The sequence below is a fragment of the Rattus norvegicus genome, chromosome 4, assembly GCF_021556685.1.
Source record: "Rattus norvegicus strain SHRSP/BbbUtx chromosome 4, alternate assembly SHRSP_T2T, whole genome shotgun sequence".
Lineage (NCBI taxonomy): Eukaryota > Metazoa > Chordata > Mammalia > Rodentia > Muridae > Rattus > Rattus norvegicus.
The window spans coordinates 21,177,356-21,199,859 of NC_141537.1; the positions used below are offsets into that span (position 1 = coordinate 21,177,356).

The 22,504-nt window shown below is 38.3% G+C and overlaps 1 long non-coding RNA gene across 3 annotated transcripts in view; it reads left to right on the plus strand.

Annotated features, from left to right (window-relative positions):
* Window positions 1-22,504, plus strand: part of LOC147994708 (uncharacterized) — a 46,955-nt gene that overhangs the window by 6,363 nt on the left and 18,088 nt on the right. Inside the window, exons 3-4 of one of the 3 annotated variants that reach the window (XR_015685920.1) lie at window positions 3,424-3,470; window positions 8,294-8,550. The exons of the other annotated variants lie outside the window; for them this stretch is intronic. This is a non-coding gene — a long non-coding RNA (uncharacterized LOC147994708). Of the gene's footprint in view, window positions 1-3,423; window positions 3,471-8,293; window positions 8,551-22,504 lie in introns of those variants that run through there. 3 annotated transcript variants of the gene reach the window in all.

Here is a 22,504-nt window from a genome sequence, read left to right on the forward strand (position 1 = left end):
GGCTGGCCTCCTTCTCTTGTCTATCTCTCCATCACAACTGGAAGCCAGACACAGAAACAGCAGTGCTAGCCCTAAGACAATGAGGCGCATGCAGTGAAGAAAGAAGAAATGTAGGCAAAGCTTACTGCTTATATATGAGAGATTTCAGGGGGAAAATGGGTTCATTTATTTACACAGTAAAATGGTATTTTAAGTGAAATGTTTTTGGCAAATATATATTTAAAAACTCTTCCAAACTACAAATCCAAAATGAGCAAAGTCTATTATACTTTTCATTCTTGAATGGCATTTCTATTTATGATAAAATACACAAAGATCCTGACACTGGTAGCGGAGGAACGGAATTTTAAATTTTGAAGCTGTTTTTAATAGTTTATTATTTAATCTTAATCATTTGACAGATATTAAATCTATTTTGATTATACTATCAACTGTGACTTAATTGCTGTGGTAGAAGACCATTGAGTTCATATGACCTTTGATTTGTTGGGAGGTGGAGTAAAAATATTAAATATGCTTCAGTCCATACAGGTTTCTGTAAGTATCACACCAGCTAAGAGATTACTTAGTCACACATCTGATTTGTGAAGTTTTTCTTGCTCAAAGAGTAGAATAATTTTCTGATTATCATGTAGAACACATTGTCTCGGTTCTGTGTTTTCTGTTGTATTCTATAATTGAAATTTTTCTGAGTGAAAAAATATTATTGTTAAAAATCCAGAGAGTCTTTATCATAGAAAATCTAAGACAGCTGGCTTGCTGGGCATGAAAAGCTGCCCTACATATGATAATGCAGGATTCTCAATATCAAAGTTAGGCCAGAAATAGCCTTCATGACAGGTATCACTTCACTGTTTTTCCTTTCATTATGAAATGAGTGCATATCAAGTTCATACATCAGTGGAGAGAACTGTGTTTTATTTTCTTGGGATGAACTACTTTGTCAGCACAACTGTGGTTTAGTATTGAAGTGAAAATTTAATTTTAAATACTTGTCAGAAATAAAACTCTACAGCACTTGAAATATATGGCCACTATTTGTCAAGGTCAATTGGGCTGAAGTTTTGAGAGCATGCAAGTTGCTAATACAGGTGCCCAGGGACACTCAAACAGCAACAATGAGAAGTAGACCCGAAAGCTAGTAAATTAAAAAAAATGCTACTATATAAGTAAGAAGTGAAGATGGTCTGAACCTGTTCGGAAGCCATTGCTGAAAGACATGAATTCCTTGTAATGGAATCCAGGTAGTAATTTTTGACCACATAAGGGGTTTGCATGCACTATAGGAGAAAGTCACTGAACCATTTTAATCTTCTTTAAATAAAGTGAAAACAGACTTTCAAAGAGTTTCAGATTTAGTTATGAATCTCTCATTTCACAGAGTACTTCTTTCCCCATTGCCATAGATGACAGCCACTGGACAGCCCACAATTTACTGACCTAAATTTCTGTTTGATATCAATAAAATAAAAAGAAAAAAGAAATAACAAGTTTCATATGACTTTTTATCTCAATCATTAAGATGCATAGTCATCCCAGCTCATATGTATTCAAAAGAGCAATTATCAATTTAGTCACTCATAACTTCTGAGAGAGACAGAGTGGGGAGAGATTCTGTATGCCTTTTGAAATAAACTATAGAAACTATGGATAGAAATTAAAGTGCTGGTTCACAGGACTACTTCCCAGCTGTAGAGCTCAGACAAAAATAAATAAATAAATGAATGAATAAATAAATAAATAATAAATAAATAAGTAGGTCATTTCCCTTCATTGCATATGCATCTGTTACTCCTTCACCTAAAAAAATAATTCTTTGGATATTTTCTGTAATTACAGTATGCTTTTTCTATCTCCCTGCCAAAATCTACTTTTCCTGTTTTCTTCTTTTGGGGAACTACTCTTGCTACTATTTTACCCACTTTCCTTAACAACAGACTTCAGCATTTTACTGGATCTATCTGTCCATCACTCTGAAACTCAGACACTTCTACACCCTGTGAATGTAGAAGTGAATGCCACTGCTGCCACCTCCTTATACAGTCCAACCATCTCTGCCCTATATTGTTTGCAGTCTCCTGTAACCCATCGCTTATTCTCCTCAATCAGATCGCCAGCATTCTTATTGAAAACCTTAATTTGTCTGTGACCCCATTCTTTTGATAAAGTGAAGTACAGTCTCCCTGTTACCTTTTTGTCATTCTCCATTTACTACAGCGAGTTGTGCTCAGGCCTGGCTACAAGCTAAGTCGCTGCTCCAGGACTGAGCTACTCACATGCTTTATCTTAGCAACTGCCTCTCTTTTCTCTATGCTATCGGTCCTCACATGCTCCGAGCTTCACACATAATGAGCTCGCCGATTGCTGGAGCCAGCTGAGCTTTCAGAGAACTCTTCCAACTCTGGTTTTGCGTGTGTTTTCACTTCGAGCCCAGCACAGATTTTCTTGTCGATATTGTTTAATGCTATTCATTTTTAAATGAAGTTTTAGACACAAAGTAATGGGCTTATTTATGGCATCTTAATTCATACATGCTGCTAGGCTTCGTGATCTTCATCCCCTGCTTCCATTGTCTTCCCCAACAGATTTCTGAAGCTCTTCCTCCATGTTCTCTTTAGAGTAAGCACTAATTTGATTGTATTCTGACTACTACTTCACAGGATCACAAAGATATGGCTTCAAACCCTCCATCATACACGAAAGTCAGCCTTCCCTATTTTTGCAATGTGAAACTCTGGAATTCATAGTACTTTGTTCTCATATCTTTGTTTATATGAACTAGACTAGTGATTATTTCTTCTCTGTTTCATATCATGACATATTTCACTCTGGCAACAAAGGGAAGTATAGCAATGGTAAATGAGCACAAAGTTAAAAAAAACAAAAAACCCTGCATTTCCAGGTGTGTTTCTGGATTGGGTTCATTGTTAACTGTGAGATCAATTGTGGGCTCTGGGGTCAGGTTACCTAACTTCAAATCCCAGTTCCAAAATTTATAGTTATTTGAGTTGAACATGTTATGTGAAGTATCAACACCTCATTTGAAATCAAATACCGTATGACACATTGGAAGTATGTCATATGTACCAGGTTCTATTCTAAGTGTTGTGCATAGACTCCTAAAGATGGAAAATTTTATCCATTTGGACATTTTATACTCTTGTAGTTTTCTCGAAAAATGTATCCTATACATAAAAATGTTTTAGCATAGTACTTAGAATATTTGAATGTAAAGTAAATGTTATCAATGGTTCTTAATTTTTAGTGATACTATTTTAAGTTTGGTAAGTATGGATATTGCAACAACAATATGTCAATTGATAGATCTAGTTTAATCCAACTATTCCCATTTCTGAATATACTGATGATTCTTTTTTTTTCTAAGATTTATTTTACTTTTATTTATGTGCACTTGTGTCTTAGTTCCATTGCTGTGAAGAGACACCATGACCAAGACAACTCTTATAAAGGTAAACATGTAATTGGGGCTGGCTTACAGTTTCAGAGGTTCAGTCCATTATCATCATGGTGGGAAACATGGCAACATCTAGGCAGACATAGTGCTGGAGGACCTAAGAGTTCTAAATCTCCATCTGCAGGTAGTAGAAGGGGACTGTCCCCCACAGATAACCAGAAAGAGGCTCTGACTCCACACTGGGCAGAGCTTGAGCACGAGAGACCCCAAAGCCCACACGCAGAGTGACACACCTCCTCCATCAAGGCCACAGCTACTCCAATAAGGCCACACCTAATAGTGCCACTTTCTATGGTGGCCAAACCTATTCAAATCACCACATTCCACTCCCTGACCCTCATAACCTTGTTCAAACACATGAGTCTATGGGGGGGAGGGTGACCTAGCCATACCTTTATACAAATGCATTTAATCCAACTTCAAAAGTCCCCATAGTGTATCACAGTCTCATCAGTGTAAAAAGTCCAAAGTTCAAAGTCTCTTCTGAGATTGATGCAATCTCTGAACTGTAACTCTTTAATTGAGGTGGCTCAAACTGTTAATTGCTCCTTGATTCTGGAATAGTTTCTTTGGTACTTCAATGATGAAAAGCTTTGGGCAGACAAATAAGTACTATTTCAAACGAGTTTTCTTGGTGCTGAATTGATGAATCTGTTTTATTTTCCTTGCCTTTCTTGTGGATTCTGTGAACTTCTTGATTCCTTAATAGGTTGATTCTATGATTCCACACTTTGCTCTGTCCTTAACTTTCAGTGTTTCAATTTTATGTGCTTGTTTACCTGATGTCATACACTCTACTGATGCTACCCTTCACTGTCTACTGTATATGAGTTTTATTCTTTCCTTGATTAAAAAAAAATCCTTGCTGCTGTTTAATTACTGGGCAAATTAATCTACTAAGTTGATCATTATCCTGTTATCACAGGGTGATGTGTATATTCTGTGTATTACCTAGTTTTAATAATAAACATAATATGGCTGTATATATATACATATATATATATATATATATATCAGCACAAATAACCATTGCTACAGTCTTTAGAGGTCATTATTGCTCTGTTTCATTTACAGATAAATGGAGTATAGAGAGGGTGGACAAATTGCCAGAGTTTTACAATTCTCAAGATACAGAATAGAACTTTGAATTCATTCTGTCTGGTTTTCTAGTCTATGCTGTAAAGTCTTAGGAAATACACTGCTTCTCAGTTGAAATGAGGATGACATAATAGCCTTATAGTGCAGGGTTTACAGTTGCAGCAGGTGCCATCATGTCCAATGAGCATTTAATGATGTGAGGTAGATATATGTCAATTGGGGTCATACACTTTCCATTTCTGCTTTTCACAAGTGCCATGGGGTTCTCCTGGTGGAAGCATGGTCTTTCTTATTAGGACAATATTAAAACTCTCAGCCTGTCTTTCAGAGATTGAATGGGTAACAAGATTCTCTTTCATGATCTTTTCATCTACTTAATTGATATATCCAAGGAATACCTGACTGATCTAAATTTCTCCAAGTTAATTCCACTCTTACCAATTTGAGAATTGAACAAAATCTCACAAATTATGGAAAATACAAAAGAGGAACAACAATATTGCTCACTATTCTAGCAATGGCTCCTGAGACCCACTCAGGTCCCTTGCTACAGAGACTTGCCCCAGAACAAACGTTCCTTTCCTATATAACCTCACTTTCACTTAATTCTATGTATATTTTTATGCCCTTCAGATAAACACTCAGCCCTACCTATAATGTTATAATTTATATGTATTAAATTTTAAACACGAACCTCCAATCATAAACCAGACTCATATTTTTTTCTTTTTTTTCCCCCGGAGCTGAGATCCGAACCCAGGGCCTTGCACTTGCTAGGCAAGCGCATATTTTTAACACTTTACCCACAACTAGCACTCTTCTTTCAGAGCCTAGGGAGGCATTAGGATTTGGAGATTAGTAGCAGTAGTTCACTAAGGATGGGCTTTGAAGGCTATATGGGCTCCTGGTTCTTGCCTTGCTCTCTGATTCCTGGTAGACTCTGACATCAGTAGACAATGACACATGTGCCTACTACTGTTGCTGTAAAATTATATAAAAAAAAGCTTTCTTTTATCTCACTCTAGGTCTGGTACCATAGTGCCCCAAGGTATATAATAGATATCTTAATCTCTGTCAGCAAAGCCTCTCACCTTCTTTGCTCTATCCCATATAACACTGCTGATGGCTTCTCTCTGAGCCTCACAACAATCTCTCTACCCATCCAGCTCCCAAGGCAGGCTTCGCCATGCCAGAAATATACATCCCAACTTTGTGGCGGCCCAGTGTCTGCCACCACACATTCTCCCAAACTCAAATTGCCACAAGAAAGAACACACAACACAGTAACCTCTGATTCAATTGGTAAGATATAATTGCCCACCTAAACATACAAGCCCTATACACATCCATCCCTATAGAATATGCATAACAACCTATAAATACATAGAAAAGAATCTTTATATCAGCCTCCATGTTCTCTCCGCAGCGTCCTCTCCACTCTCCTCCAGTCTTCTTCTTTTCCCTCAATCTTTTCTCCTCCCCCATCCTTCCTTCTCATCCAATGACAGGCCTTGTTCTATCTTGTACCTGCCTTCACCTGTGTAATGAGATCATCCTACATACTACCTTGAGCCGAGCTATTCCATTGTGTCTTTATCAAGGATACATTGAAACCCTCCTAACCAGAGACAAAATAAGTATTTCCTGCCTTAAGTTGTTTCTCAAGTACTGTGGTTATAATAAACAAAAAACAATATTTTTAGAGAGTTACTATTATTGTTGCTATTGTTATTTTTTCTCTCTGACTACTTTATATTGTAAGCAAAAAATAATTAGTAAATACAGGATGGGCCATATTTTGATAAGTAGTATTTTTCTTTTTTTTTTTAATCTTTATTCATAGTTTTATTTAAAATGAATTAGTTGATACCGAGAGCAGCAGATGCTACTAAGCCCATTGGTTGTTTTTATTACCTGAGAAATGATTCTCTGTTTTACTTTGTTATTGAGACCTTCACTCTTTCCCCTGTCGCCCAATCCAGTTTCCCAAACTTCTGTAGCAGGCCACAAGCTATGCCTCCTTTCTGTCCCCATTTCTAAGATAATTCTAGCTCAGCAAATCCAAAAAGGGTAAATAACTCACCTCATAACAAAATAACAGTTGTTGGGGATTTAGCTCAGTGGTAGAGCGCTTGCCTAGGAAGCACAAGGCCCTGGGTTCAGTCCCCAGCTCCGAAAAAAAAGAACCAAAAAACCAAAATAACAGTAATCAACAAACATTGCTCATTGATAAAGTCTCAACACCAATGGTCTCAATTCCCCAATAAAAAAAAACACAGACCAACAGAATGGATTATAAAACAGGATCCTTTCTTTAGCTAACCTTGAAATCATGAATAGATATTACCTCAGAGTAAAGGAACAGAAAAAGATAGTCCACGAAAACAGACCTAAGAAGTAAACTGGGGTAGCATATCAATATCTAGCAAAATAGACTTTACACCAAAGCTAATCAGAAGACATGGGAAGGACACTTCATACTCATCAAAGGAAAGATCCACCAGGGGGCTATCAGAACTCTTAATATCTATGCACCAAGCACAAGGCACCTAAGTTCATAAAATAAACACTACTACAGCATAAATTCCATATAGACCTCACACAGCAATATACTCCACTCTCACTAATAGACAGGTCATTCAGACAAAGACAAAATAGAGAAATGCTGGTGTCAACTGATATCATAAACAAAATAGATTTAACAAATATTTATAGAACATCTCACTCAATTACAAAAGACTATACCTTTTTCTCAGCACTTCATAGAACTTTCTCCAATACTGACCACATACTTGGACACAAAGTAAGTTTTTTTTTTAATTTAGAGAATACTTTATTAGTTTTTGTAATCAAACCCACGTAGATAAGACCTTACATATTTAATACAGTGTGTTACACCTGTACAAATGGAAAAAACTTAAGTTCAACATTTCTAGACCAATATGGCTGTTAATTTCTGTATAGTGCCAACTCAACACAGTAAACGGGGATACTTTTTTCCAAAGATGACAGCACAGCTAAAGTTTCAAAAAATTCAAATTATATATCTGTATATATATATTCATATTTATATAAAAAGACCAATAATAGCAGTGTGTTATGCATCAACAGCAGCAACCGCTTTTCCAGGTTCTGCAGTCATCTGAACAAAACTGTAGAGACATCCAGCACACTCCATTAAAAAAAAAAGTAAAAAAACAAAACCCGAGAAAACAGCACAGTTCTGTTACTCTTGTGGTACCTGGCACCATTTTTTTTTAATTAGCTTCTCAATCATCATCTAGAAAGAAAACATTCTGAGCAACATCATTAAAAACAGCTCTGATAAAGCACGGTTACTACTACGTATCATAAAGCAGGTACAAGCTATTTTACATGCACAGAGGTATGATACAGTACTGTCCTACATCTATAATACTAGAGGATACAATTTAAAAGGCATTATTTGAGACTTGATTCTACTTTTCCAGCAGAGGGCCCAAAGGATGGTGTGACACAGCTTTGTAAAGAAACATACTCTAGACAGGATTTCCTTTCACTAGTGGCACAGTTCTAAGGATTCATTCTCTCCATGAATGTCAGCTAAAACCATTATTAAGAAAAATGAAATATCCCTAAAACAAAACCGTATAACCACCGGATTCACATGAAGATGACCTAGTGGAGACAAGCTGGACCTCACCTTACCAACAAGCTATCAAATCTGTTATGTTTAAACAGTGAGACCTCCAAGGAAGGAGATGCCAAGTAGTGCTTCAAAGCTTCGGACCACAATCAAACACAGCATCCTTTTCAACAGAAGCAGAAGCTCATCTGAATATGCTCAAGGATGCTGACATCAACATTTAATCATCTCCTCACTCATCCAGGAAGAAGGGAAGATCAGTTACTACTGTACTTTATTGTGTTCAACCAAATCACCATGTTACAAAAATAGCAAGCTGCCATAATAAAAAATAAGGCTCCTCTATCCAGCACCAGATAGCATCATTTTACTTTCAAGCCTAGAAATTGCACATGTGTGTATAAACCAACCGAAGATGAGGATTGAGAGTTCATCTTGGTGGATTTTTCCTTTGATGAATATGAAGTGTCCTTATCTTTTTTGATGACTTTTAATTGAAAATTGATTTTATTTGATATTAGAATGGCTACTCCAGCTTGCTTCTTCTGACCATTTGCTTGGAAAGTTGTTTTCCAGCCTTTCACTCTGAGGTAGTGTCTGTCCTTGTCTCTGAGGTGTGTTTCCTGTAGGCAGCAGAATGCAGGGTCCTCATTGCGTATCCAGTTTGTTAATCTATGTCTTTTTATTGGGGAGTTGAGGCCATTGATGTTGAGAGATATTAAGGAATAGTGATTATTGCTTCCTGTTATATTCATATTTGGATGTGAGGTTATATTTGTGTGCTTTTCTTCTCTTTGTTTTGTTGCCAAGATGATTAGTTTCTTGCTTCTTCTAGGGTATAGCTTGCCTCCTTATGTTGGGCTTTACCCTTTATTATCCTTTGTAGTGCTGGATTTGTAGAAAGATATTGTGTAAATTTGGTTTTGTCATAGAATATCTTGGTTTCTCCATCTATGATAATTCAGAGTTTTGCAGGATACAGTAACCTGGGCTGGCATTTGTGTTCTCTTAGGGTCTGTATGACATCTGTCCAGGATATTCTGGCCTTCATAGTTTCTGGCGAAAAGTCTGGTGTGATTCTGATAGGTCTGCCTTTATATGTTACTTGACCTTTTTCCCTTACTGCTTTTAATATTCTTTCTTTATTTTGTGCATTTGGTGTTTTGACTATTATGTGACGGGAGGTGTTTCTTTTCTGGTCCAATCTATTTGGAGTTCTGTAGGCTTCTTGTATGCCTATGGGTATCTCTTTTTTTAGGTAAGGGAAGTTTTCTTCTATAATTTTGTTGAAGATATTTACTGGTCCTTTGAGCTGGGAGTCTTCACTCTCTTCTATACCTATTATCCTTAGGTTTGATCTTCTCATTGAGTCCTGGATTTCCTGTATGTTTTGGACCAGTAGCTTTTTCTGCTCTACATTATCTTTGACAGTTGAGTCAATGATTTCTAGGGAATCTTCTGCTCCCGAGATTCTCTCTTCCATCTCTTGTATTCTGTTGGTGAAGCTTGTATCTACAGCTCCTTGTCTCTTCTTTTGATTTTCTATATCCAGGGTTGTTTCCATGTGTTCTTTCTTGATTGCTTCTATTTCCATTTTTAATTCCTTCCTCTGTTTGATTGTGTTTTCCTGGAATTCTTTCACGGATTTTTGTGTCTCCTCTCTATGGGTTTCTACTTGTTTATGTTTTCCTGGAATTCTTTCAGGCATTTTTGTGATTCCTCTCTGTAGGCTTCTACTTGTTCTCTAAGGGAGTTCTTCACGTCTTTCTTGAAGTCCTCCAGCATCATGATCAAATATGATTTTGAAACTAGATCTTGCTTTTCTGGTGTGTTTGGATATTCCATGTTTATTTTGGTGGGAGAAGTGGGCTCTGATGATGCCATGTAGTCTTGGTTTCTGTTGCTTGGGTTCCTGCGCTTGCCTCTCGCCATCAGATTATCTCTAGTGTTACTTTGTTCTGCTATTTCTGACCGTGGCTAGACTGTCCTGTAAGCCTGTGTGTCAGGAGTGCTGTAGACCTGTTTTCCTGTTTTCTTTCAGCCAGTTATGGGGACAGAGTGTTCTGCGTTCGGGCGTGTAGTTTTTCCTCTCTACAGGTTTTCAGCTGTTCCTGTGGGCCTGTGTCTTGAGTTCACCAGGCAGATTTCTTGCAGGGGAAAAGCTGGTCCTACCTGCGGTTCCAAGGCTCAAGTTTGCTCGTGGGGCACTGCCTAAGTCCTCTCCGCTGTGGCAGCAACCGGGAAGATCTGCGCCGCTCTTTCCGGGAGCCTCCGTGCACCAGGGTTCCAGATGGCGTTTGGTGTTTTCCTCTGGCGTCTGGATGTGCACAGAGTGCAGTCTCTTCTGGTTTCCCAGGCGTGTCCGCCTCTCTGAAGGTTTAGCTCTCCCTCCCACGGGATTTGGGTGCAGAGAACTGTTTATCTGGTCTGTTTCCTTCAGGTTCCGTTGGTGTCTCAGGCGCAGGGGTCCTGCCGCTCCTGGGCCCTCCCCTACGGGAACCCAGAGTCCTTATACAGTTGCCTCTTGGGCCAGGGATGTGGGCAGGGGTGGGCATTGTTGGTGGTCTCCTCCGCTCTGCAGCCTCAGGAGTGCCCACCTGATCAGGCGGTGAGGTCTCTCTCCCACGGGGTTTGGGAGCAGAGAGCTGCTGCGGGCCGGGATCCGCCGATAAGTAGTATTTTTCATTGGCTGACATTTTTCCTTTTTCTTTGTTGGTTTCAAAGTCCCACATGATGTTCATTTTGAAGACTGAAAAACTGATGCTAGGTAAGAAGAAATATTAATGTAGAAAATATACGTAATATTTGTCCACTTATATTCCAGACACTGAAGAGTTTTAAAAGATAGGAAAAGAAAGCTGCTTTCATGGTTATTTAGCAACTACAATAGTGCCTCAGACAGTGTCAAAGAGAAAATTCAGCCAAATTTAATTAAGATAGCATATCACAGACCTGGGTCTATATATGTACTGAAGAGTGGGAGTTTAAATGGATTTCATTTCTAGAATGTGAACTCCAAATTTCACACTTGGAAGCAAATTAGAAATCTTCAGACTATAATTAGAAAACATCTCATGACAGAATTTGTCAGGAGGAAGCCTCAGCATTCAAAGTAGCCACTCTCCCAGACTTTTCCCAAACATTCATGACTCAAGCCAAGCACAGAGTGACTTCTACCAACTGTCTACTAATGTCTTCACTTGCTACCAGAAAAATACACTGAGTTTGTTTCCAGCTGTGGGAGCAGCCAGGTGCCCAGGGCCCCATTCCTGATAAACAGCCAGTTTTGAGGTTCAGTTGATAGTTGTTTTAAGCATCTTCAAAAGGAAAGTAATAAGAGTAAACTAGCACTGACTAGTTCTCTCTGAACTATTTGACTTTATATCTCTGATTCTGTAAAGTCATCTTTAGGTAAAGTAAAAAAAGGACATTGTAATCCATCACTTAGACCTCTGTCATGAATGATTCATTAAATAAGCTGAAGTTTAAATGATAGAGAACAACATTATTATCTCATTTATTTATTTTTCCTAAGCTCCTAGGTCAAGAGACAGCATCTCAGTCATGCCCACATTCTCACAGTGGTGTATCATCTTTGTTTCACCTCTGTTGAGCAGTTGGGAAATACTTGTCAAATAGATTACTAAATTTATAATGCTGCAAAATTTTTAACTTTAATACATATATAACCTACTAACCATTGAATCTTGAATTCAAAGTAAATCTGTTTGCAACAATTTTTAGAAAATACTGAATTATATTTATGCAGAAACTATTTTTTACTGTGGAATAGAAGCCAAACTGGTATTTATTAGAGAAATTAAAGTATACAAAGTTTAGAATTTAAAATATATTAAAAATTAACCAAAGACTAATGGACTGAAGTTCATAAAAGGGAAATTTAAATGTATAGCTTTAATATGTAGATCATTGTATTAAATTCATTAATATAATCCATGTTAAGTTTATAATATCAAGTTATAAATATATTTGTAAGTTACAGACAGACAAATACGAAAAATTTAATCAATATAAGAAGCCTATTGCTATGGAAGAAAATAGTAACAGGATTACTAATAGGAAAATTCTTAATATAAGATTCATTTACCCTCTTTATTCAGTAAGCATATTTACATCAGTTTCCAAAAGAAAAATCAAACACATAAAGAGATACACATACAACAGACGAAATCTCCAAGAACAGCTCAATGAGGAAGGTAATCATTCTACATAAACAAGTGCACCACACAGCATATTATGACACAATGAGGGTAGCCTCAGAAGAAAAGCAAAGCAAAATCCCGTAATTAGGAGGATGGAAAAATCCCTGAGCCAGTGCTATATGTAAATCAAGGAATGTTATCTTCTGGAACACTACCGGGTGAAATGGTGTTAAACTGAACTATAGAAAAAAAAATGTTGATCAACTAAAAAAAAAAAATCTAGATCAACTGAGCACAGCCCAACAGTGTAAGGAGCAGGTCCTGTACTCAGAATCTGCCTGCTTTACTGATGGATAAACACTGTGAGACTTTTTTTTTTTTTTGATTTTTTTTTTTATTAACTTGAGTATTTCTTATATACATTTCGAGTGTTATTCCCTTTCCCGGTTTCCGGGCAAACATCCCCCTCCCCCCTCCCCTTCCTTATGGGTGTTCCCCTCCCAACCCTCCCCCCATTGCTGCCCTCCCCCCATAGACTAGTTCACTGGGGGTTCAGTCTTAGCAGGACCCAGGGCTTCCCCTTCCACTGGTGCTCTTACTAGGATATTCATTGCTACCTATGGGGTCAGAGTCCAGGGTCAGTCCATGTATAGTCTTTAGGTAGTGACTTAGTCCCTGGAAGCTCTGGTTGCTTGACATTGTTGTACATATGGGGTCTCGAGCGCCTTCAAGATCTTCCAGTTCTTTCTCTGATTCCTTCAATAGGGGACCTATTCTCAGTTCAGTGGTTTGCTGCTGGTATTCGCCTCTGTATTTGCTGTATTCTGGCTGTGTCTCTCAGGAGAGATCTACATCCGGCTCCTGTCGGTCTGCACTTCTTTGCTTCATCCATCTTGTCTAACACTGTGAGACTTTATCTTGGAAAAGGATGATGATGAATTTCACAGAACTGAGTCACTGGCTGGATGTGCAGAGAAGCTTCCCCACCCCTCCCTGCGCCAGTCACAAGGCACTCTGCAACGACTTTCTGGTTCATGCCCTTTCTATTATGATAAGTGGGAAAGTAAACAGTTTATTACAGAGCCCACTCACTTGACAAATTCACAGTCAGATCTACTGATTAAATCTCAGCAAAGAGAGCTGTTCTCATTCCTGGACTCACCTCCCTCTCAGTTGCATTTATATTTCAAAATCGAAATCTGTAAATGAAAAGAAAAGTGCAAGGGCCCTAAAATATCTATTTAAAAAAACATTAAAAATAAAAAAAGAAATGTCAAAGGAGAGGAAAGTGCCCCAGAAGCTTCTTTTTGTACACTGCTTATTAACAACCATCATTCTGAATAATAACCTCAGAGAACAGGTTGTTCTGTGCTCTGGTATCTTTAGATTCTCTTGTAATTTTTATCACAGAAGTGTATATCAGACTTGGATTCAACTTTACATTCTCTCTTCTCATCATTCCCTTTCCAGGGCTATAAGTGGAAGCGCTCTGACTGAAACTGCATCATTGCTTGGTCTGGTGAAAGCTCAGAGGAGAGGTTATCGTAACCAGTCATTAAACACTGAGAAAGGAGGACACATTTTATTCAGCTTCTCATGAATGGCATTGGTTTTAAAGGAGTCTAGTCTAGGGTTATGCAGATTATATTGCTTTTTAATTTTCCGTCTTTAACTTTGAGCAAGCCAATATGTTCATCTGTAAAAAGTGTCCTATCACTTGGGGTTTCTGGGAACATAAAATGTTATAGTTGGATTATTGGTCCTTGCTCATTATGAGAACTAGATAAGCACTGAAAATAAATGTATTCAGCCTTCCTGCCGTACCCTTTACTACACGGAACATTGTGTCTACCAAACCTTGTAAGATAATTGACTTCCTCAGCATCTACTTTTAAAAACTGACAATTACTAATGAGATAGTTTGCCTGAACAAATGGTTACTGTATTAGAAGCTACATATCCCCCGTCTCTTTAATGGATTATAAGAATACAGCTTATTTTAATAAAATGCCTAGGGGAAGAACTAAGTTACTACGGAGGTGATATAAAACCAAATGGAAACAAAAAGCAAAGCATTGTCTTTAAGGCTGAATACCAAAGAAAAATGTAGCTCCCTGCTCGCCCCAGGACAAAGGGATGATGTTAGAAAGCACTATTACTTTCCCAAAGTAAGTTCATTTCTCAAAAGATATCATCAGTTAAGTTCAGTGCAGAAGAGAAAAACAGCCTCCTACTAGTGTATTCAAGTTTCTGTGGTACTGGCTATGTAAGGAACTGGACCAGAGTTAATGGGGGGCTCGGCCTGGAGCCAGTCTTGGAATTAGAGGATATTTCTACATGGACTGTAAACACTATCCTTGATTGGTGGACTTCTTTTGTTCATTGCAGTTTAATGATATCCTTAGGGAGTCTTCAAAATACTTCATGAAGGATATCATGATAAATTCAAAACAGCAGAACCTTCAGACATGCAGACTGGAACAAATAGAATTTTATGGGTTTTTTTTTACAAGTTCAAAAGTGAAAAATATGGACTTGTCAGTTGCCCTTCTTAAACCTCTAAATTCTTAGTTCCAGAAAAGTGTTAGTGAACTCCCCCTACCCTAAAAGACAAGAGCCAATCTGATGTAAATCATAACAGGGTCTTTATTCTCAAGCTCAAGCAGGATGGCTTTGATGGAGAGGATCCCCAAACATCTATCTGGGCAAGGCCCATCTATCTGTTTTATAGAAAGCAGCAGGTGGTATGTGTGTGTGTGTGTGTGTGTGTGTGTGTGTGTGTGTGTGTGTGTGTGTGTGTGTGTTTCTAGCATGGCAAGCATCTAATTGGAAACCTACTGTGGCCTTTAGTATAATTGGCTGGTGCTGGAAGTCAAATCATAAACTTAATTTCTGCTTCCCTCTGCATTGGTAGTCATTAGGCAGGGGGCAGCTTGTTGGCAATCAACTTGGAAAAACGGGATTTGTTGGGATTTCCCTAGAAACTGGAACTAGGAAACCAATGTTAGGCACCAGCCTGAGTTAGGCTTACCTGAGTTTAAATTTTCTAAAATGGAGTATGAATTTAAAAGATTTAGCCTCTCAATCCCATTCTGGACACACAGGAAGAGTTCTAATGTTTAAGGATCCTTGTGAGAATAAATTAAGATGTTCAATAATAGAAGAGAAAATGGAGACCTTTCTTTCTGCCTTATGGAATGTAGCTAGTAGATGGGGAGGTATCAGGAATGAACCTTACCATTGTGAGAAGCAGTTTACCAAGGACTATGTACTTACATCTTTGAATATTATATCTGAGTGCAGCTAAAGTCTAAATGCAAAGCTTATATGGTAATTTTTCAAGGTTGCTTTGGCAAAAAAGACCTTGAATGATATTGTAATGAATCCCTTTCTATGAAGCCAAAGTTTGATAAAAAATAAACAGAATCTCAGAAGTGGTATTCTTTTGTTGTGAATCCATTCCACAGTGTGGAATATCTACCTAAGCCATGTTATATCATTTCCATGGAACATGGGAGATGGAAGCAAGGGGAACTTGTAGCAACATTGTACTTAGACTTCCCTCATCTAATCCATGATTTTATGTCTTCTGCTCACATCTGTAAGAATAGCAGGCTATCTTAATAATTTATAAACAGTGGGAAACCCTATAACTTTCTTCTATTCTCCTCTAAGGACCCAAATTATAGAAACATATAATAGAATGTCAACTGGACAAGGTCTAGAATCAACTGGGACACAAATTGGGCATGTTACTAAAGGTGTTTCTAGATTAGGTGAACTGAGATGGGAAGACCCAGCTAATATGTGTGGTACCATTGAATAGATTGTGTTTTGTGATAAAGAGAAGAAAATGAGCAGAACATTATCATTTCTCTCTTTCTCTGCTTTCTGTGAATTCAATGTGATAAGCTGCTTTCCAGCTCCTGCCGCTATGCCTCCAATGAGACTTTAACCCCAAAGTATGAGCCAAAACAAATCTTTCTTTTATTCAGTGACAGAAGAATTTAAATACACATGGGGTGGAAGAGCCCTTATACTGCAGGGAAGATTGGTAGATGACTGCCATAGAAGTTATTCCTACTTTCGAACTGGCGAGAAAATTTAGAAAATAAAGGTACTTGCCACCAAGCCTGATGGCCTGAGTTCTGTTCCTGGAACATGATGGAAGGAGAAAACCAATTTCTGAAATTTTTCTCTCACCTTCGTATGTATGCTGTGGCACACATGTGGACTGTGCACACACGGACGTGCACACACACACAAACACACACACACACACACAAGTATAAATTGAAGAAAAAGGTAAGTCATCCTTAATAATAACTGAATTTATGTGTAAGTAAAGAAATCAACTCCCTCACAAGGTATATACATACAGAGGGGTTTGAATAATAATTAGATAAAGAAATCCAAAAGAAACTCTAGGAGTTCAAGTAAATCATCAGAAGTCATTGCATTTGCTGGAAATAAGGTGAAGGAAGGCATAGAAAGCAGAGGCAGTGAAGTGAAAGAGTCAACCCGATACTTGAAGTAGAATGAGTAATCTGAGCACTGAGTCAGGGATATATTCATGTTCTAAAGTTAGTCAGCACCCATGACTTCTAAGGTGATGTAACCTTTATCTTGAGAAACCAAAAGTTTCAATTTAATAGCATCATAACTAAAAGGAGGACTCTGAAATGAATGGATTATATAAGGTATGGTTTAGTTATAAAACTAGAGTATGGCACAGTTAATATAATAACACAGGATCCCTTGAGGCTCCCACAGATGTTGGGCTCCATTCTTGTGAGAGAACTGAGTGAGGGGGACTAGTCAAGGGTGTCCAGAAGGGATTGTGATTAACTTGAAAAGATGTCAAAGTCATTTAACAACACTAAATTTTAATCAGGATTGTTTTTTAAAGTGATATTTGTATTCTAGGACTTTTAATGATAAAGACCCAAGTGTTACTAAAAACAGTAAAGACATCACTTCTTTTGCATTACAAGAATATTAGATTCTCCATCTTGTCACATATCAGGAGATGAAGACAACAAGATAATTTTTGTCACTGTGACAAAATACATGGGATGTGCCTGGCACTTGAGGAAAGAAAGGTTTATTCGGTATTATTGTCTAGTGTTGTTCAGTCTGAGATCTCCTGGATCCATTACTTTGAGTCTGAGGAGAAGCATAGTGTGGCCATACATACTACGGCAGGGGTACATGGCAGATGCTGCTTGTTTTGAAGTAGGCAAGACAAAAAGCAGAGAGGGAAGGGGCAAGATGACTCAGCAGGTAAAGATGATTGCCTTAGGTCTGACAACCTGAGCCTGATCTACTGGCAACATATGATCAGAAGTAAGTGAACTGATCCCCAAGGTTGTCCTCTGATTTTTACATGCACAGTGATAGCATGTGACACATGCTCACATCATGCATACACATACACAGAAATAAACTAACTATTAAGAATATTTAAGAAGCAGAGAGAGAACCTGACTATATGACATATTTTGAGGGGTAGACACTAACTAGCTACTTACTCCAATGAGCTTCACCTTCGAACATTCTACCTGTTCCTGTAATAACATCAGATGAGAAATACCAATCTCGTCATCTACAGATGAAGCCAGGTCTCTAACTTTTTCACCTCTCAACAAATGCTCTACCAACTGGGGACCAGATAGTCAACACACGAGCCTTTGGGGAAATGCTTTAGAGTGAAACCATAAGAAGCCCGAAAGGAGCAGATACTTCTGTGAGTTTACTCTATTGGTATTTGTAGACAAACTTAGTAGAGAAGATGCAGTATCTCAGATGCCCTGTCTCTGTTGTTTACTTTGCTCTATACAAAGTATGGAGTCTTTGGGGGTTTTATTGGAGAGAATAATGTTTGATACATTTTGAGAAAGCTCCCTTTATTAAAAATTCCTTTCTATAAACACCTATTTACCTAAAACAGTTATCTATCATGTACTATCCATCCATCCATGTTGTCTATGTTAAAAATGTTGGCAAGGGGCTGGGGATTTAGCTCAGTGGTAGAGCGCTTACCTAGGAAGCGCAAGGCCCTGGGTTCAGTCCCCAGCTCTGAAAAAAAGAACCAAAAAAAATGTTGGCAAGATATTGAGACTAAAAACCTGAATTAAGACAGTCTCATGGTCCAGAAGTTGGTGTAACATGACAACAGTCTTACACTGAGTAAAATACAGATTTTTCCACATTTCAACCTTAAAGGATAAAGAGACACATGCAACATATTAAGGAATGATCTCACCAATAACATGTTTCTGTTTATGGATTTAATTTACGGATTTTTATAGAAATATTCTATAGTATTTTCCAGCAACGTCAAGCTGTAGCATAAAATATAGCCAAATGAAGGCAGTTCCAACATCCCTTGTTTAGAAATGCTTCTATTGCTAGCCTACATATAGACATGGCAAACCGGAAAAAATAAATTCACAGTCTTCTGATGTATGTCCTCCTCAAATAGAATTAATTAGCACAAGAAATGAGACATTCTCACATTTAAAAATAAACTCCAAGCTAATTTTCAAATTGCTACCAAGAATATATCTGCTATATCACTCCTGAGAGTAAAAACGAAACAGTAAACTGCTGTGGGTATGCTGCTGTAGGATAATATTTTATTGGATACCTTCTTACATTTTCCTGAGTGACGTCCACAGCAAACATTGGGAAATTCATACATAAATTTTTATGTCAAGTTTACTTCTTATTCCAAAGGACACATTTTTCTTTGTTAATTTAATTTTTATTTAATTTTTAAAGATCTTCTTAGAATTTCATACATTAGTACTGCATGATAGTTTGCATAAGCATGCCAGGGAATGGCACTATTAGAAGGTGCAGCCTTGTTGGAGGAAGTGTGTCACTGTGGGAGTGGGCTTGGAGACCTTCCCCATAGCTGCCTGGGGAAATTCAATCTGTTTCTGACTTCGTTCGGGTGAAGATGTATAACTCAGTTCCTCCCTGCACCATGCCTGCCTGGATGCTGCAATGCTCCTGCTTTGATGATAATGGACTGAACCTCTGAACCTATAAGCCAGCCCCAATTAAATGTTATCTTGTATAAAACTTACATTGGTCATGGTGTCTGTTCACAGCAATAAAACCTTAAGTAAGACAAGCTGTATTTACATAATTTCCACCCTTCCCTCTTCAACTATTTCAATATTCTGTCTCTATTATCCTCCAGTTCATGACCTCTTCTTCTTTAATCACTATTTTTATATATTATATGTAAATACATGCACACACACATACACACACACACACACACACACACACACACACACACACACACCTACCTGCTGAGTCCCATTCACTTAGGTTTACTTTCATGTATATATGTTTATTAGATCTGACCACATGGAATTGGATGCCTATCAAGGGGCTCATCTGAAGGAAAGACTGAATCTGTAAATATATGTAAACACACACATACACACACACACACACACACACACACACACACACACCTACCTCTGAGACCCAGGACAATATGCCTCCACTAGAATCAGGCAATGCTACCACAGTATGCTCTGAGAAGTAAAACATAGCTGCAGCACAACAAAAAGACTGTAAAATATCCTTTATAAATAGGAGAGAAGTCCTTAAAGAGGAACTGAATTAACACCATAAATCAATCCATGAAACTAAAACACAAAGAGTGGAAGGAAATGAATAAAACTGTTCAAGATGTGAAAGTGTAATAAAATAAAGAAAGCCCAAAGTGAGGGAAATCTAGACATAAAAACTTTAGAAACTTGAGAAAGAGCCTCAGAGGCAAATTCACTAAAAGAATCTGAGAGGTGAAAGAGAGGATCTCAGGAATTGAACACTTTATAGACAAGATGGGTAGTTTGGTCAAAAGCAATGGTAATCCCAGATACAAGGCACAAAAACATTTTCAACAAAATCATAGAAGAAAAATTTCCTAACCTAAAGGAGACTTCTACTGAGATACAACTAGCATTCATCAAATAGATTCAACCAGGTAAGATTGACCTTGCCTTCATCAATGTTCTTTTGCTGTGACCTAGGCAACTCTTATTTTTTAAAAGTATTTAATGCAGGCTTAGTTGTTATTTCAGAGGTTTAGTCCATTATCATCAGAGCTGGGAGCATGGTAGCACACAGACAAACATGTTCCTGAAGAATTAGCTGAGAGTTCTACATCCAAATTCATAGGCAGCAGGGAGAGAAAAAGAACCTGGTTTGGGCTTTTGAAACCTCAAAGCCCAGTTGCACACTTCCTCCAACAAGGCCAGACATACCCCAACAAGGTCATCCCTCCTAATTCTTCTCAAGCAGTGCCACTCCCTGAAAACTAAGAATTAAAGATATGAACCTATGCAGACATTATTATTCACACCTCCACATTCCACTCCCTCGGCATCAATAAAAGTATAGTCATATCATGTGGAATAAAGATTTGTGAAAATGTCTTTGGTCCAACTTCAAAAGTCTCACAGCCTATCAATCACCGTCTCAACACTTAAGTCCACAGTTTAAAGTCTCTTCTGAGACTCATAGCAATATCTTAACTATAATCCACTGTAAAATAAAAATAACAATGCAGATTACATACTTCCAACATTAAACAGCACAAACTATACTCTGGGAGGAGAGGGTGCATAGTAAGGAAATAATAAGCCAAAGCAAGACCAAAACTCAGCATGACATAATTCAAATTCTGCATTTTTAAGGCTGGTGTCAAAGTGTTCTTCAGATCTCCAACCTTTTTCTTCTTTGTTGATTGAAACACATTTTTCACTCTTGGGTTTGTTCCACAACCAGTCTGCAGCTTTCGTTAGCAGGTATCCCTTGACTCTGGCATTTCCAGCATTCTGGGGTCACAAAAGCAATCCAGATTCACAAAATGGCTTCTCTGAGTCTCTGCGCAGGGAAATCCCTGACACCCACCTGACCTCAGCAAGTTTTCCTTAGTCATGGAGGGAGAGATTCCATAACCCAGTCTTCTATCCTAGATGCTAAAGCTAGAACCAAATGGCAGAAGCTTCAAAGATATGCTCCTGATTAAGGCTGGAACATGGCCTCCTCCTTCAGTTACATCTGTACCAGCTTTCTCTGTTGATATTTTCTTTCACTGCTTAAGCTTTTCTTTATTTCTTTTCACAAGTTGTAAACTTAGCTGTGTGGATCTTCCTCTGAGTATTGGTAATGTAGTAGAAACCAAAGGCCTCAAACAAGAGCATTTACTTATTGCAATGAATATTTGCAACTAAAGATATGTGGACAAAAAGGTAGGTACACTGTGTGACACTATGTGACATACTACCACTGCCCCCTCAATAAAATGTTTTGGGTTTTGTTTTGTTGGGAGGAGGTTATGGGGATTGAAAGGATGCAGGATGAATATTGAGTGAGATTGGGGTGCATAATGTGAAATTCACAGAGAATCAATTAAAAGTTCAAAAAAATAGAAGAGCCCCAAGAGAAACACAAAAATTAGAGACCCGCTTGTCCAGAAGTCTCATAAAAACACTAAGGAAATCTATTAGTATAGTACCAGGAAGCGTTTGTCAATCCCGAAAGACCAATCAGTAGCCGATCCGATGCAATCATGCCTAGCTCTTTATTCACAAGCCCAAGCTTGGGGCTTACCCTACTACCAACTCACAGGTCAGTTCTGGGAGAAAAAGCCCCGAACACCCATCAGGACAATGTTTTATTGGAAATGACACGCAAGAAGAGAGTGTTTCTGGCCTGGCAAGCATCTAATTTGTCACGCGCCCAACGTCTCGCGAGCAAGAACGATGTGCGGACACCAGGATCCTTCTGCAGCAAAGCGTTTATTGCATCTTGAAGAGGAGAGACTGAGCCCCAGAATGGCGCTGCTTATATACACCCTAATGTGGCATGTCCACGCCTGATTGGTTGCTTACCCATGATCTCATTGGCTCGCCCCGGGGTGGGCAAAGACTTGGCGCGAACACACTCTTGCACATGTGCACACAGCTAGTTTCCTGAAAGGAAGTTGGGCTGGCGCAGCGGAAGCCAGCGCCATCTTGTAATGGCGAATGCTATCGCGGCTTTCCACATAATTGAGTGCCTACTGTGTCCTTTAACATAATTGACTGGTGCTAGGAGCCATAACATAAACTT